General features: G+C 38.6%; 1 protein-coding gene across 1 annotated transcript in view; it reads right to left on the bottom strand.

Moving 5' to 3' along the window:
- JAK2 (Janus kinase 2) overlaps nucleotides 1-12462 on the bottom strand; it is a 156007-nt gene that overhangs the window by 124671 nt on the left and 18874 nt on the right. The window lies entirely within an intron of this gene.

The following is a 12462-nucleotide window of genomic DNA, read 5'->3' as shown; positions in this document are numbered from 1 at the left end:
ACATTCTATTGGAAGGATACAGCATGTACAAAGACAAGTAAATACAGGGTAATATGAGGAAGGAAAGAATACTTACAACTGGGGAATCCCAAATCTGTACATGGAATGGAATGGAAAAGTATTAAGTATTCACTGTGTGCCAAGCAAAGTGCTAAGTTCTGGGGACACAAAAAGAAAAATTAAAGTCCCTATTTTCAAGGAGCTCATTTTCTAATTAGAGGAGGTAAGTCTTTAAAGAGATAACAGAACCTCTATCAGCCAAGGGCAGGCTAGTATGGCTTAATCTTTGAGATAACTATATATATCTGGAACTGATGAGATCAACAAAAGAGAAGAAAAAAATCAAGGTCAAAAGCTTGATGCTCTGGAAAAAGAAACAACCAAAAAAAAAGCAGTTTAAAAGATATGAGAGGCAAGAGAGAAAAAGCTAAGGAAGGAGAAAGTGTGCTGGAACAAGGGGTGGTACAAAATGTCAAAAACCCACAAAGATGTTAAGAAGGACGAGGATTATTAAAATGAAGTTAATTTTAGCAATAAAAATTTGGTAACATCTTGGAGTTTTTTTCCGTTTAATTTTTATTTTATTTTTCCCAATTACATGTACACAAATTTTTTTGTTTTTTAAAATTTTGAGTTCCAAATTTCCTCCTTCCTCTCCCCCCTCCTTGATAAGATAAGCAATTTGATATATATTAGGCATGTGTAGTCATACAAAACATTTCCATATTAGCCATGTTGCAAAAGAAAACACAGACAAAAACAAAAAAAAAAAACAAGAATAATAAAGTTTAAAAAGTATACTTCAATCTATATTCATACACCATCGGTTCTTTCTCTGGAGGTGGAGAATATTTTCCATCATATATCCTTCAGAATTATTTTGAATCACTGTATTGCTGATAATAGCTAAGTCATTCAGTTGTTATTATGTACAATATTCTCCTGGTTCTGCTCATTTCACTTTGCATCAGTCCATGTAAGTCTTCCCAAGTACTTCTGAAAGCATCCTGCTCATCATTTCTTATAGTACAACAGTATTCCATCACAATCACATACCACAACTTGTTCAGCCATTCCCTAATTGACAAGCATCCCTTCAATTTCCAATTCTTTGCCATTGCCAAAAGAGCTGCTATAAATATTTTTGTACAAATAGATCCTCTTCCTTTTGCTTTGATCTCACTGGAGTATAGACCAAGTAGTGTTACTGCCCAGTCAAAGGGTATACATGGTTTTATAGCCCTTTAGGCACAGTTCCAAATTGTTCTCCAGAATAATTGGACAAGTTCACAATTCCACCAACAGTATATTAATTGGTGTCCCTATTTTTCCACATTCCCTCCAACATTTGTCATTTTCCTTTCCAGTCATATTAGCTGTAGTCAAATTCAGCCTCAGACACTAGCTGTCTGGGCAAGTCACTTAACCCTGTTTGCCTCAGTTTCCTCATCTATAAAATGAGCTGAAGAAGGAAATGGCAAACCACTCCAGTATATTTGCCAAGAAACCTCAAATGGTGTCACAAAGTCAGACATGACTGAAACAAATTAACAAAAACAAATCAATAATGAGTGCATTTTTTACATGACTATAGATAGCTTTGATTTCTTCTTCTGAAAATTGCTCATATTCTTTGACCATTTATCAATTGAAAAATGACTTGTATTCTTATAAACTTGACACAGTTCTCTATGTACTTGAGAAATGAGGTCTTTATCAGAGAAAACTGCTGTAATTTTTACCGCCCCCCCCCACCCCCATTTCCTGCTTCCCTTCTAACCTTGGCTATGTTGGCTTTATTTGTACGAAAACTTTTAAATTTAACATAGTCAGAAGTACCCATTTCACAACTTGTAATGCTCTCTTATCTTTTCTCTGGTGAGAAAGTAGTTTCATTGGTGAGCTCAGAAATCAGATTACTAGGAGTTGAGGAACAAGTGAGAGGTTGGGGGGGAAATGCAACCAAGGTAGAAAACTCTTCTAGAAGTTTGACAAGGAAACAGAGAGGAGATATAAGATAATAGCTTGAAGGAATGGCAGTGTCACTTTTTTTTAAAAGAAAGACATCCTGGCAAAATCAAGATGGCAGATTAGAGGCAGCAACCCAGCTGAACTCTCTCAACATTCCCTTCCAATAATTTTAACATAATGTTTAAATCAAATTTTAGAGCAGCAGAATAAACAAAAGGCCAGAGTGAGACATTTTTCTGACCTAAAAAAACTTAGGAGGTTGGCAAGAGAGATCTGAGATACTGGGGTAGAGACCTGTATAGAAAGCATGCATATGGCGGCAGTAGCAGCAGCTTCAGGAGCTCTCAGCCCAAAGAGAGTAAGGGAGTCAGATAGGTAGTCACTAAGAGATTACAGAGGACCTTCCACTGGCACTGGGGGGTAGCTGGCACTGACTGGCAACTCTTATTGCCCATACGCAGTTTTGGGTTGCAGTTCCAGGGTAGAAAAGTATGCTGCCGCAGTTTATCCTTCATTTTCAAAGAAAACCAATGACATCATGATGTTGAGGTAAAATAATGAATGATGGGTGATGTCCTGAATTGTGCATGAATTAGACGTTAAGTGAAGCAGAGTTCCATAAAGTCATGAGACTCATTATCTGGTTCAGAGTCACTGAAGTCCAGTGGCAGAACAAAAGATTAGATGACTGGCAACTAGCCTGGGATACAGCGGATGTCCTTGGTGTCTTTGATGTCTGACAAATTCTAAGAGCTCCACAGAGCCTCCTTTCGGCTATCTTCATGGCTGTTGAAGCAAATTGTTCTTATCCACCCATTCTACGAGGGAAAGTCTTCACATGCTTAGAATAGACATCCCCCTAATTCATAGACATGTTTGAGGCCTGTCAGTTACCCTCAACCTAGTAAAGCCCATCTGTCAAGACAGTTTTACCATGTTACAGCTTCTTGGAGCCATGGGTGAGAGCTGGGTGAGAGGTGGATGCCAAAGGTGGGTGAGAGGCCCTGAAAAGGGTTTGGCAAGCCCTCTCACCAGAGGTATTACTCCCTAGCACTACTGGAAGCAGGAGAGCAGCAGCCCTGGTCCAGTTTCCAGGCCAAAAGGAGTGCTAGTGCTTGTGGATGCAAGGGTAAAGACCAGAGGACAGAACAGGAGAGCAGTGACCACAACTGTCCCTTGATCACACCAGCTTGGAAGCACCAGAAACCTGTAGTCCTCTAGAACTAGCTCTGAAAACAGTAGCATGAAAAAGTCTTAAGCTTAGAACAGTGTCTTTCCACTCCCAGGTGAGCAGAGCCAAACTTTAACTTTAACATAAAGTTGAAAGTCAAGAAACAGGCTGGAAAAATGGGCAACCAATCAACAACAAAAAAAAAGAAATTGACTATAGAAAGTTACTACAGAGGCAGAGAAGACTAAGACACAAACTCCAAATAAGACAACAGTGTGAAATCAGCTACAAGCAAAGCCTTAAATAAAATGCTACTTGGACCCAAGCCCAGCAAGAATTAATGGAAGAGTTAAACAAAGAGATAAGGGTAGAAGATGAAAACTTGGAAAAAGAAGTAAGAATGATGCAAGAAAATTATGAAAAGAGGGGAAAAAAGCTCGGTAAAAGACGCACAAAAAATACTGAAGAAAATAAGATCTTAAAAAACAAAATTAGCTGAATGGTAAAAGAGGCACAAAAATCCACTGAAGAGAAGAACTCCTTAAAAAGCATAATTGGCCACAAGGGAAAAGATGCCCAAAAATTTACTGAATAAAAGAACTCCTCAAAAAGAAGAACTGGCCAAATGGAAAAGGAGGTAAAAAAAAAAAAAAAAGCTCACTAGAGAGAAACATTCCTAAAAAATCAGAATTGGACAACTGGAAACTAATGACTTGATAAGACATCAAGAAATAATAAAACAAAGTCAAAAAATGAAAAAAAGGAAGAAAATGTGAAATATTTGCTTGGAGAAACAACTGACCTGGAAAATAGATCAAAAAGAAATGAGGACTACTTGAAAGCCATGATCAAAAAGAACCTATACCTCATCTTTCAAGAAATTATCAAGTAAAACTGCCCTAGTATCTTAGATCCAGAGGGTAAAATAGAAAATGAAAGAATCCACCGATCACCTCCTGAAAAACATCCCAAAATGAAAACACCCAGAAATACTAAAGTCAAATTCTAGAACTGATAGTTAAAAGAGAATATGCTTCAAGCAGCCAGAAAGAAACAATTCAAATATCGTGGAGCCACAGTAAGTTAAGATTTAGCGGCTTTCACGTTAAAGGAACAGAGGGCTTGAAATATGACATTCCAGTGGGCAAAGGAGCTAGGATTACAACAAAGAATTACCTGCCTAGCAAAACTGAATATAATCCTTTGGGGGAAAAATTGACATTCGATGAAATAAAGGACTGTCAAGCTTTCCTGATTAAAAGACCAGAGCTAAAGAGAAAATTTAACTTTAAAAAACACGACTCAAGAAAAGCATAAAAAGGTAAAGAGGAAAGAGAAATCATAGGGGATTCAGTAAGATTAAACTGTTTACATTTCTGAGAAAATGATACTTGTAACAGAAGTTCTAAGAACTTTCTCATTATTAGGACAGTTAGAAGTACATACAGGCAGAGGAAACAAATTTGAGTTGAACATGATGGGATAATATCTAAAAAGTAAAACTGAGGGGTGAAAAAAGAGGAATGCAATGGGAGAAGTGAGAAGGAGAATAGGGTAAAAAATATCTCACATAAAAGAGGCATGAAAAAGTATAACAATGGAGAAGATGGGGGAAGGAGCACCTGAACCTTACTCTCATCAAAACTGGCAAAAAGAGAGAATAAAATACACACTCTGTTGGGTATAGAAATCTATCTTAAACTACAGGAAAGTAGAAGAGGGAAGGTATAAGAGAAGGAGGAACTGATAGAAGGGAAGGCATATTGGGGGAGATAATACTCAATAGCAAAACGCTTTTGAAGACGGAGAGGGAAAAAGGATAAATGGGGGAAACTGGACAAAGGGAAATAGTAATCATAACTGTGAAACGTTTACAGCAAGTTTCTCTGATAAAGTCCTTATTTATCAAATATATAGAGAACTGAGTCAAAAATACAGCACATCTCTCCTATTAGATTGGCTAACACGACAAAAAAGGAAAATGATAAATGCTGGAGAGGATGTGGGAAAATTGGAACATTATTATATTGTTGGTGGAGTTGTGAACTGATCTAGCTATTCTGGAGATCAATTTGGAACTATGCCCAAAAGGCTATAAAAATGTGCATACCCTTTGACCCAGCAATAGCACTTCTAGGGCTGTATCCCAAAGAGGTCACACAAGTGGAAAATGGACCAGTATGTACAAAAATATTTATAGCAGCTCTTTTTGTGGTGGCAAAGAATTGGAAATCAAGCGGATGCCTATCAATTGGGGAATGGCTAAACAAATTGTGGTGTATGAATGTAATGGAATATTATTGTGCTATAAGAAATGAGGGGCAGATGGACTTCATTATAACCTGGAAAGACTTATATAAACTGATGTTGAGTGGGGGAAGAAGAAGGAGATCAATATACACGTTTACAGACACACAGTATCTGTAAGGACTAACTCTGATAGACTTGGCTCTTCTCAACAATGCAAGCTTCAAAGACAGCTCCAAAAGACTCATGATGGAAAAAGCTATGCACTTCCAGAGAAAGAATTATGGAGTCTGAATGCAGATTGAGGCAAACTATTTGCTCTCTTGTTTTTCCTTTCTTTTTTTGGTTTCATTTCTTCTTTCTCATGATTCATTCCACTGGTTATAATTCTTCTTTACAATTGAACCATTATGTAAATAAGCTCAATGCAAAGGTATATGTAGAACCTATATCAGATTACATGCTGTCTTTGGAGAAAGGGGAAGGAGAGGGAGGGAGAGAAAATTTGGAACTCTAAAACTTGTGGAACTGAGTGTTGTAAACTAAAAATAAATAAATTTCAAAAAAAAGAATATTACAATACCAGTCATTCCCCAATTGATAAACGGTCAGACAAAATAATCAAAGCTATCTATAATTATAGGAAAAAATGCACTAAGTCAGTGTTTATTAAAGAAATGCAAACTAAAACAACACCTATCAGATTTGCTAATATGACAAGAGAGGAAAATGACAAATGTTGGAGGGGATATGGGAAAATTAAGGCACTAATGCTCCACTGCTGGTAGAGTTGTGAACTGATCCAACCACTCTGGAGGGCACTTAATGACTGAAGAAACAAAAGTCTGATCTTCTGAGAATACTGATTTAATAAGAAATAGATGCCTATTGCCCAACAAATCGGGACCAGACTTCCTCAGTGTAGACGTGGACCCTGAATACAGGGAGAGACTTTTATACATTGAAAACAATTAATCAAATAAAGCCAATTAATTAAAAGTAACAATACAACACTAGGTAATGTGATTTCTAACTAGATGACAATTAGGAACTTTCCAAGTTGGGAAAGGGAAAGCAAACAGGTGAAATTCCCTGGATTCAAAAAGAGTTGTCCCCTCCAAGTATCTGTAAACAATCAAAGGAACATGGAAACGATGACTAACTGTACAGTATGGGACCAGTTTTCAGATTAAGACATATGGGTTGGTTGAGATGTACAACTGTGAAAAAATTCACTGCCTCAATCTTTGGGTCTGACTGGGTTTCCAGTCAGCATAACCTAGATCCTTAATTAAAGGCCTCTAAGCAGCAGGTAGAAGGGCTCTAGGTTCCCAGTCATGCAGGTTCAAACAATACAATAAGGTTTTCTCCCAATTCCCACAATTGAATAAAGTTTTTCTCACAAGGCAGGATTTGGACTAGACCCATAATTGAATAGAAAGGGAACTGAGCTAGCTCCAACTGAGTCACAAAATGGAGTCATGTGGTTTACTCAATTCCCACAATTAACTAAATGCTGTCCTAATCCCTTCAATTCCTTCAGAACTATGCCCAAAGGGCTATAAAATCCTTTTACCATTACCAGGTCTGTACCCAAAGAGAGAAAAAACAAAAAGGAAAATGATCTGTCTGCACATCTATCTAAAAGGATCTAACTAGCAGCTCTTCTGGTGGTGGCAATGAATTGAAAATTGAGGGACCGTTCATCAACTGGAGAATGGCTGAGCAAGTTGTGGTATATGATTCTGATGGAATACTACCATGCTGTAAGAAAGGACGAGCAGGATGCTCTCAGAAAAACCTGGAAAAACTTACGTGAACTGATGCAAAATGAAATGAGCAGAACCAGGAGAACACTGCACCCAGTAACTGCAGTATCAGGATCAACTGTGAATAACTTACTTAGCTACTCTTAGCAATACGATGACCCAAAACAATTCTGATGGACTTATGATGAAAATGCTACCCACCTCCAGAGACAGAATGAATGGTATCTAAATACAGATCAAAGAATCCTTTTTTTTAAACTTTCTTTAATTTTTCTTTTTTGTTGTTGTATTTTCTTTTACAACATGATTAATATGGAAATATGTTTTACATGACTGCACATGTAGAACCTATATCAAACTGCATGCCTTCTCAATGGAAAGGGTGTGGGAGGGAGGAGAGAAGATGGAACACAAATTTTTTTTTAAAAAGATTGTTAAAAGTCGTTTTTACATATAATTGTGGAAAAATAAAATAATAATTTTAAAAAAATAGTTTCTCAGTTCAGAGTGACCACAAATTCTTGAAAGTTCTCTCTTTCACATTTTTCCCCTGAAGGATTATACTCACTTTTGCTGGATAGGTTATACTTGGTTATAATTTTAACTCCTTTGCCTTCTGGAATATCGTATTCCAAGCTCTCCATTCCTTTAACATGGAAGCCACTATATCTTTTGTGATTCTGACTATGGCTCCACAAAATTTGAATTTTTTTTTTTCTGGATGCTTGAAGTGTTTTCTCTTTGAACAATGAGCTCTGGAATTTGGCTATAATATTCCTGGGAGTTTTCATTTTAGGATGTCTTTCAGGAGGTGATCAGTGGATTCTTTCAATTTCTATTTTACCTTCTGAATCTAAGATATTGGGACAGTTTTCCTCGACAACTTCTTGAAAGATGATGTGTAGGCTCTTTTTTTGATCATGGCTTTTGGGTACTCCAATAATTCTTAGATTATCTCTTTCTGGGTCATTTGTTTTTTCAAGGAGATATTTCACATTTTCTTGCACTTTTTTCATTTTTTTTGCCCAAAGGACTCTAAAACGGCACATACCCTTTGACCCAGCAATACCACTACTGGGTTTGTATTCACAAAGAGATCCTAAATATAAAAAATATTTAAGCAGCTCTATTTGTGGTGATAAAAAATTGGAAAATGAGGGTCTGCCCATCAATTGAACAATTTTTTTTTTTAGTACAGCAGAAAGGCCCTCTGCTAAGGAGATACACAAAGGGCTTTGTAGGAGAGAAGGTTTGGAAAAGTCACTGGAAAAATAGATGAGTTAAGGGAAAAATAAAGGGCTTGCCATGAAATAATGAAGACTTGGTTGAGATTAAACAATCTAAATTTATAGGGGACTAAGTCACTAAATTCACATGACTTTCTCTAGCAGTATTTGGAAACAAGGGAGTAGGAGTGGAGGTTCAGAAAACCTAAAATTTTAATTTGGCAAGATGTGAATAGCAAAAAGACAAAGACGTAAGAGATTCAAGAACAAAGAATAGGATAGTAAGTAGATGAAGTGATCGACTACTGGAACAAAACTGAAAGAAAAAGGGTCAAAGCAGGGTTGAAAGACTGAGAGAACAGACACAGGTGAATTGAAAAAAAAAAACCCAACATATTCAAGATGAGCTGGGCAGAGAGAAAGGTAGAAGAGGAGGCTATGATCACGGGTGACAATCTGAGAGCTCAACATCACAGAGGTAGCACAGTTATGGATGTTGATAAGATCAAAGGTGTGCCAGTCCCTATGGGTGACTGAAGTTTACTGACAGTAAGTCATGAGAGATGAGGATGTTGACAAACTGAGAGGCCAAGGCATCTGAGAGGACATCAATGTGCATATTGTAGTCTTCAAGTATAAGGACAGGGCTTGGGATGGAAAGGAAAATGGCAAGCCAAGTAACTGAACTTTGTTTTAACGATGACACAGACACCCATTAATTATTTCTACAAGGATCTTCCAGATCTCCTAGACAGTGAGAGCAAAGGATGGACTATTGATATTCAAGGGGGTTGGAGGGTAGGTTTGCTGAATGATGCTGTACAAAACTCATTTGTGATTCCAAGCTTCCATCTTGGCCTCATTCTCAAACATTAAAGGAAGAGTGGTTCCCCTGAAAAACACTAAATGTAGAACTACAAGCACTCGGTTCCTGATACATTGGTCCTGCAATACCTCTGGAATATAAGGCTTGGGATCCGGAGTCAATGTGAGTCCTCCTGCCATCAGATTCTCTACTGTCTCTGGTCCCCCTGAGGATCAGAATCAAAGGGCGATTGCAGGGATCTCTTTGCTGGCTCTGAAGCAGGATTCTCTTGGCTTTGCCCATATTTGGATCTGGGTCTCAGTCCTGGGTGACAGTCCAAGGGCAAGGAAGAGCACTGGCATGGCAAAGCTTGTGGCAGCAGTGGAAAGTGAATCCTCCTCACAGTTCCAAGGCAGAAAAGAATGCTTGTGGTCACTCATGGACCAGAGCACAGGCCAGAAGAGGAGTAAACACCTCTCCTTTGATCATATAACCTTGGAAGAACTGAAAATTTAGTCTTAGAAAATTTCTAGGTCCCTAGAAATATCTCTGAAAACAGCTGCACAAAAGCCCTGAAACTTGGGACAGTACACCCTCCACACAGGAAGCAGAGTCCTACCTTAACAAAGAGCTAAAAAGTCAAATAATTGGTTGGAAAAATGAGGAAACAGTGGAAAAAAATCAGACTATAGAATCTTACTTTAGTGACAAGGAAGAACAAAACACACAGCCAGAAAAACACAACAAAGTCAAAGATCCTATATCCAAAGCCTCCAAGAAACATATGCATTGCTTATATATCGGTGCCTATATTGGATTGCATGCCATCTTGGAGAGGGGGGAAGGGAAGGAGGGGGAGAAAATGTAAAACTCAAAATCTTATGGAACTGAATGTTGTAAACTAAAAATAAATAAATTTCTTTAAAAAAAGAAAATAACAGCTTGAAATATAGACTAGTCCAAATGGTAAAAGAGGTCCAAAAATCCAATGAGGACAAGGCCTTAAAAAGCAGGACTGGCCAAATGGAAAAGGAGGTCCAAAAGCTCACTGAAGAAAATAATTCCTTAAAAACTAGAATGGAGCAAATGGAAGCTAACGATTCTATGATTTATTAAGAAATTATGGGGGGCGGCTGAAAAGCAGGGACTAGCATGAGCTCCCCACCGAGTCCCTCCAAAAACCTGTAAAAAATGGCTCTGAACCAATTCTAGAACTGCAGAACCCACAAAAGAGCAGAGGGAAGCAGGGCTCCAGCCCAGGACAGCCTGGATGGTCTCTGGGTGAGGTCTACCCCGCACGGAGCTGGGAGCAGAGCAGAGCAGAGCCCAGTATGGGCGGCGTGGACCAACCAAACCAGGAGCCGGGCGGAGTGTGCCCTAGCGCCCTGAATCAGTGAGCTGTAGCAGTTACCAGACTTCTCAACCCACAAACACCAAAGACAACAGAGAAGGTTAGTGGGAAAAGCTGCGGGAGTGGAAGGAGTGCATGTTTGGCTACCGCCCCAGGGGCAGCGGAGGTGGGGCAGCTACACAACTACAGCTGCAGTTGCTTCCGGCCCCAGGCCCACCTGGTGGGAGGAATTAAGTGGCGGATCAGAGCAGGAGTGCAGAGCCTGCTGAAGATCTAAGTCTAGTCTGGGTTGGGGGTTCTTGGTGAAGGAGGAGTGCTGGTGTGGCAGAGCTGGCGCATCCCTCCAAGCTTGGAACATAGAACTCTTTAGTCTACAAGCAGTCATACCCCGCTGAAAAACTCAAGGGTCAAGTTAGTTGGTTGGGAATACGGCCAGGCAGGGAAATCACACCCAGAATCAGTCTCAGACTTTGGAATCTTACTTGGTGACAAAGAAGACCAAAACATACAGCCAGAAGCAGTCAACAAAGTCAAACAGCCTACAACAAAAGCCTCCAAGAAAAACATGAACTGGTCTCAGGCCATGGAAGAGCTCAAAAGGGATTTGGAAAAGCAAGTTAGAGAAGTAGAGGAAAAATGGGGAAGAGAAATGAGAAGGATGAGAGAAAACCATGAAAAACAAGTCAATGACTTGCTAAAGGAGACCCCCAAAAATGCTGAAAAATACACTGGAGAAAACAACACCTTAAATAATAGACTAACTCAAATGGTTAAAGAGCTCCAAAAAGCCAACAAGGAGAAGAATGCCTTGAAAGGCAGAATTAGCCAAATGGAAAAGGAGGTCCAAAAGACCACTGAAGAAAATACTACCTGAAAAATTAGACTGGAGCAAGTGGAAGCTAGTGACTTTATGAGAAATCAAGATATTATAAAACAGAACCAAAGGAATGAAAAAGTGGAAGACAATGTCAAATATCTCACTGGAAAAACCACCGACCTGGAAAATAGATCCAGGAGAGATAATTTAAAAATTATTGGACTACCTGAAAGCCATGATCAAAAAAAGAACCTAGATATCATCTTTCAAGAAATTATCAAGGAGAACTTCCCTGATATTCTAGAGCCACAGGGAAAAGTAGAAATTGAAAGAATCCACCGATCGCCTCCTCAAATAGATCCCAAAAAGAAGTCTCCTAGGAATATTGTCGCCAAATTCCAGAGCTCCCCGATCAAGCAGAAAATACTGCAAGCAGCCAGAAAGAAACAATTTGAGTATTGTGGAAACACAATCAAAATAACCCAAGATCTAGCAGCTTCTGCATTAAGAGATCGAAGGGCTTGGAATACAATATTCCAGAAGTCAATGGAGCTAGGATTAAAACCAAGAATCACCCACCCAGCAAAACTAAGTATCATGCTCCAAAGCAAAATATGTACTTTCAATAAAATAAAGGACTTTCAAGTTTTCTCAGTGAAAAGACCAGAGCTGAATAGAAAATCTGACTTTCAAACACAAGAATAAAGAGAAGCATGAAAAGGTAATGAAGAAAAAGAAATTGCAAGGGACTTACTAAAGTTGAACTGTTTTGTTTACATTCCTACATGGAAAGATGATGTGTATGATTCATGAGACCACAGTATTAGGGTAGCTGAAGGGAATATTCACATATATATATGTATATATATATATGTTTATGTATATATATATATATGTATATGTGAGTGTGTATGTATGTATATGTGTGTGTGTGTGTGTGTGTGTGTGTGTGTGTGTGTATATATATATATATATATATGTATACATACACAGAGAGAGAGAGAGAGAGAGAGAGAGAGAGAGAGCGAGCAAGCGCCGACACAGGGTGAGTTGAAGATGAAGGGAAGATATCTAAAAGAAATAAAATCAAATTAAGGGATGAGAG

The sequence above is a fragment of the Trichosurus vulpecula genome, chromosome 9 (genome assembly GCF_011100635.1).
Source record: "Trichosurus vulpecula isolate mTriVul1 chromosome 9, mTriVul1.pri, whole genome shotgun sequence".
Classification (NCBI taxonomy): domain Eukaryota; kingdom Metazoa; phylum Chordata; class Mammalia; order Diprotodontia; family Phalangeridae; genus Trichosurus; species Trichosurus vulpecula.
Note: the sequence above shows the minus strand (reverse complement) of the source record. Positions and strands in the feature narration are given on the sequence as shown.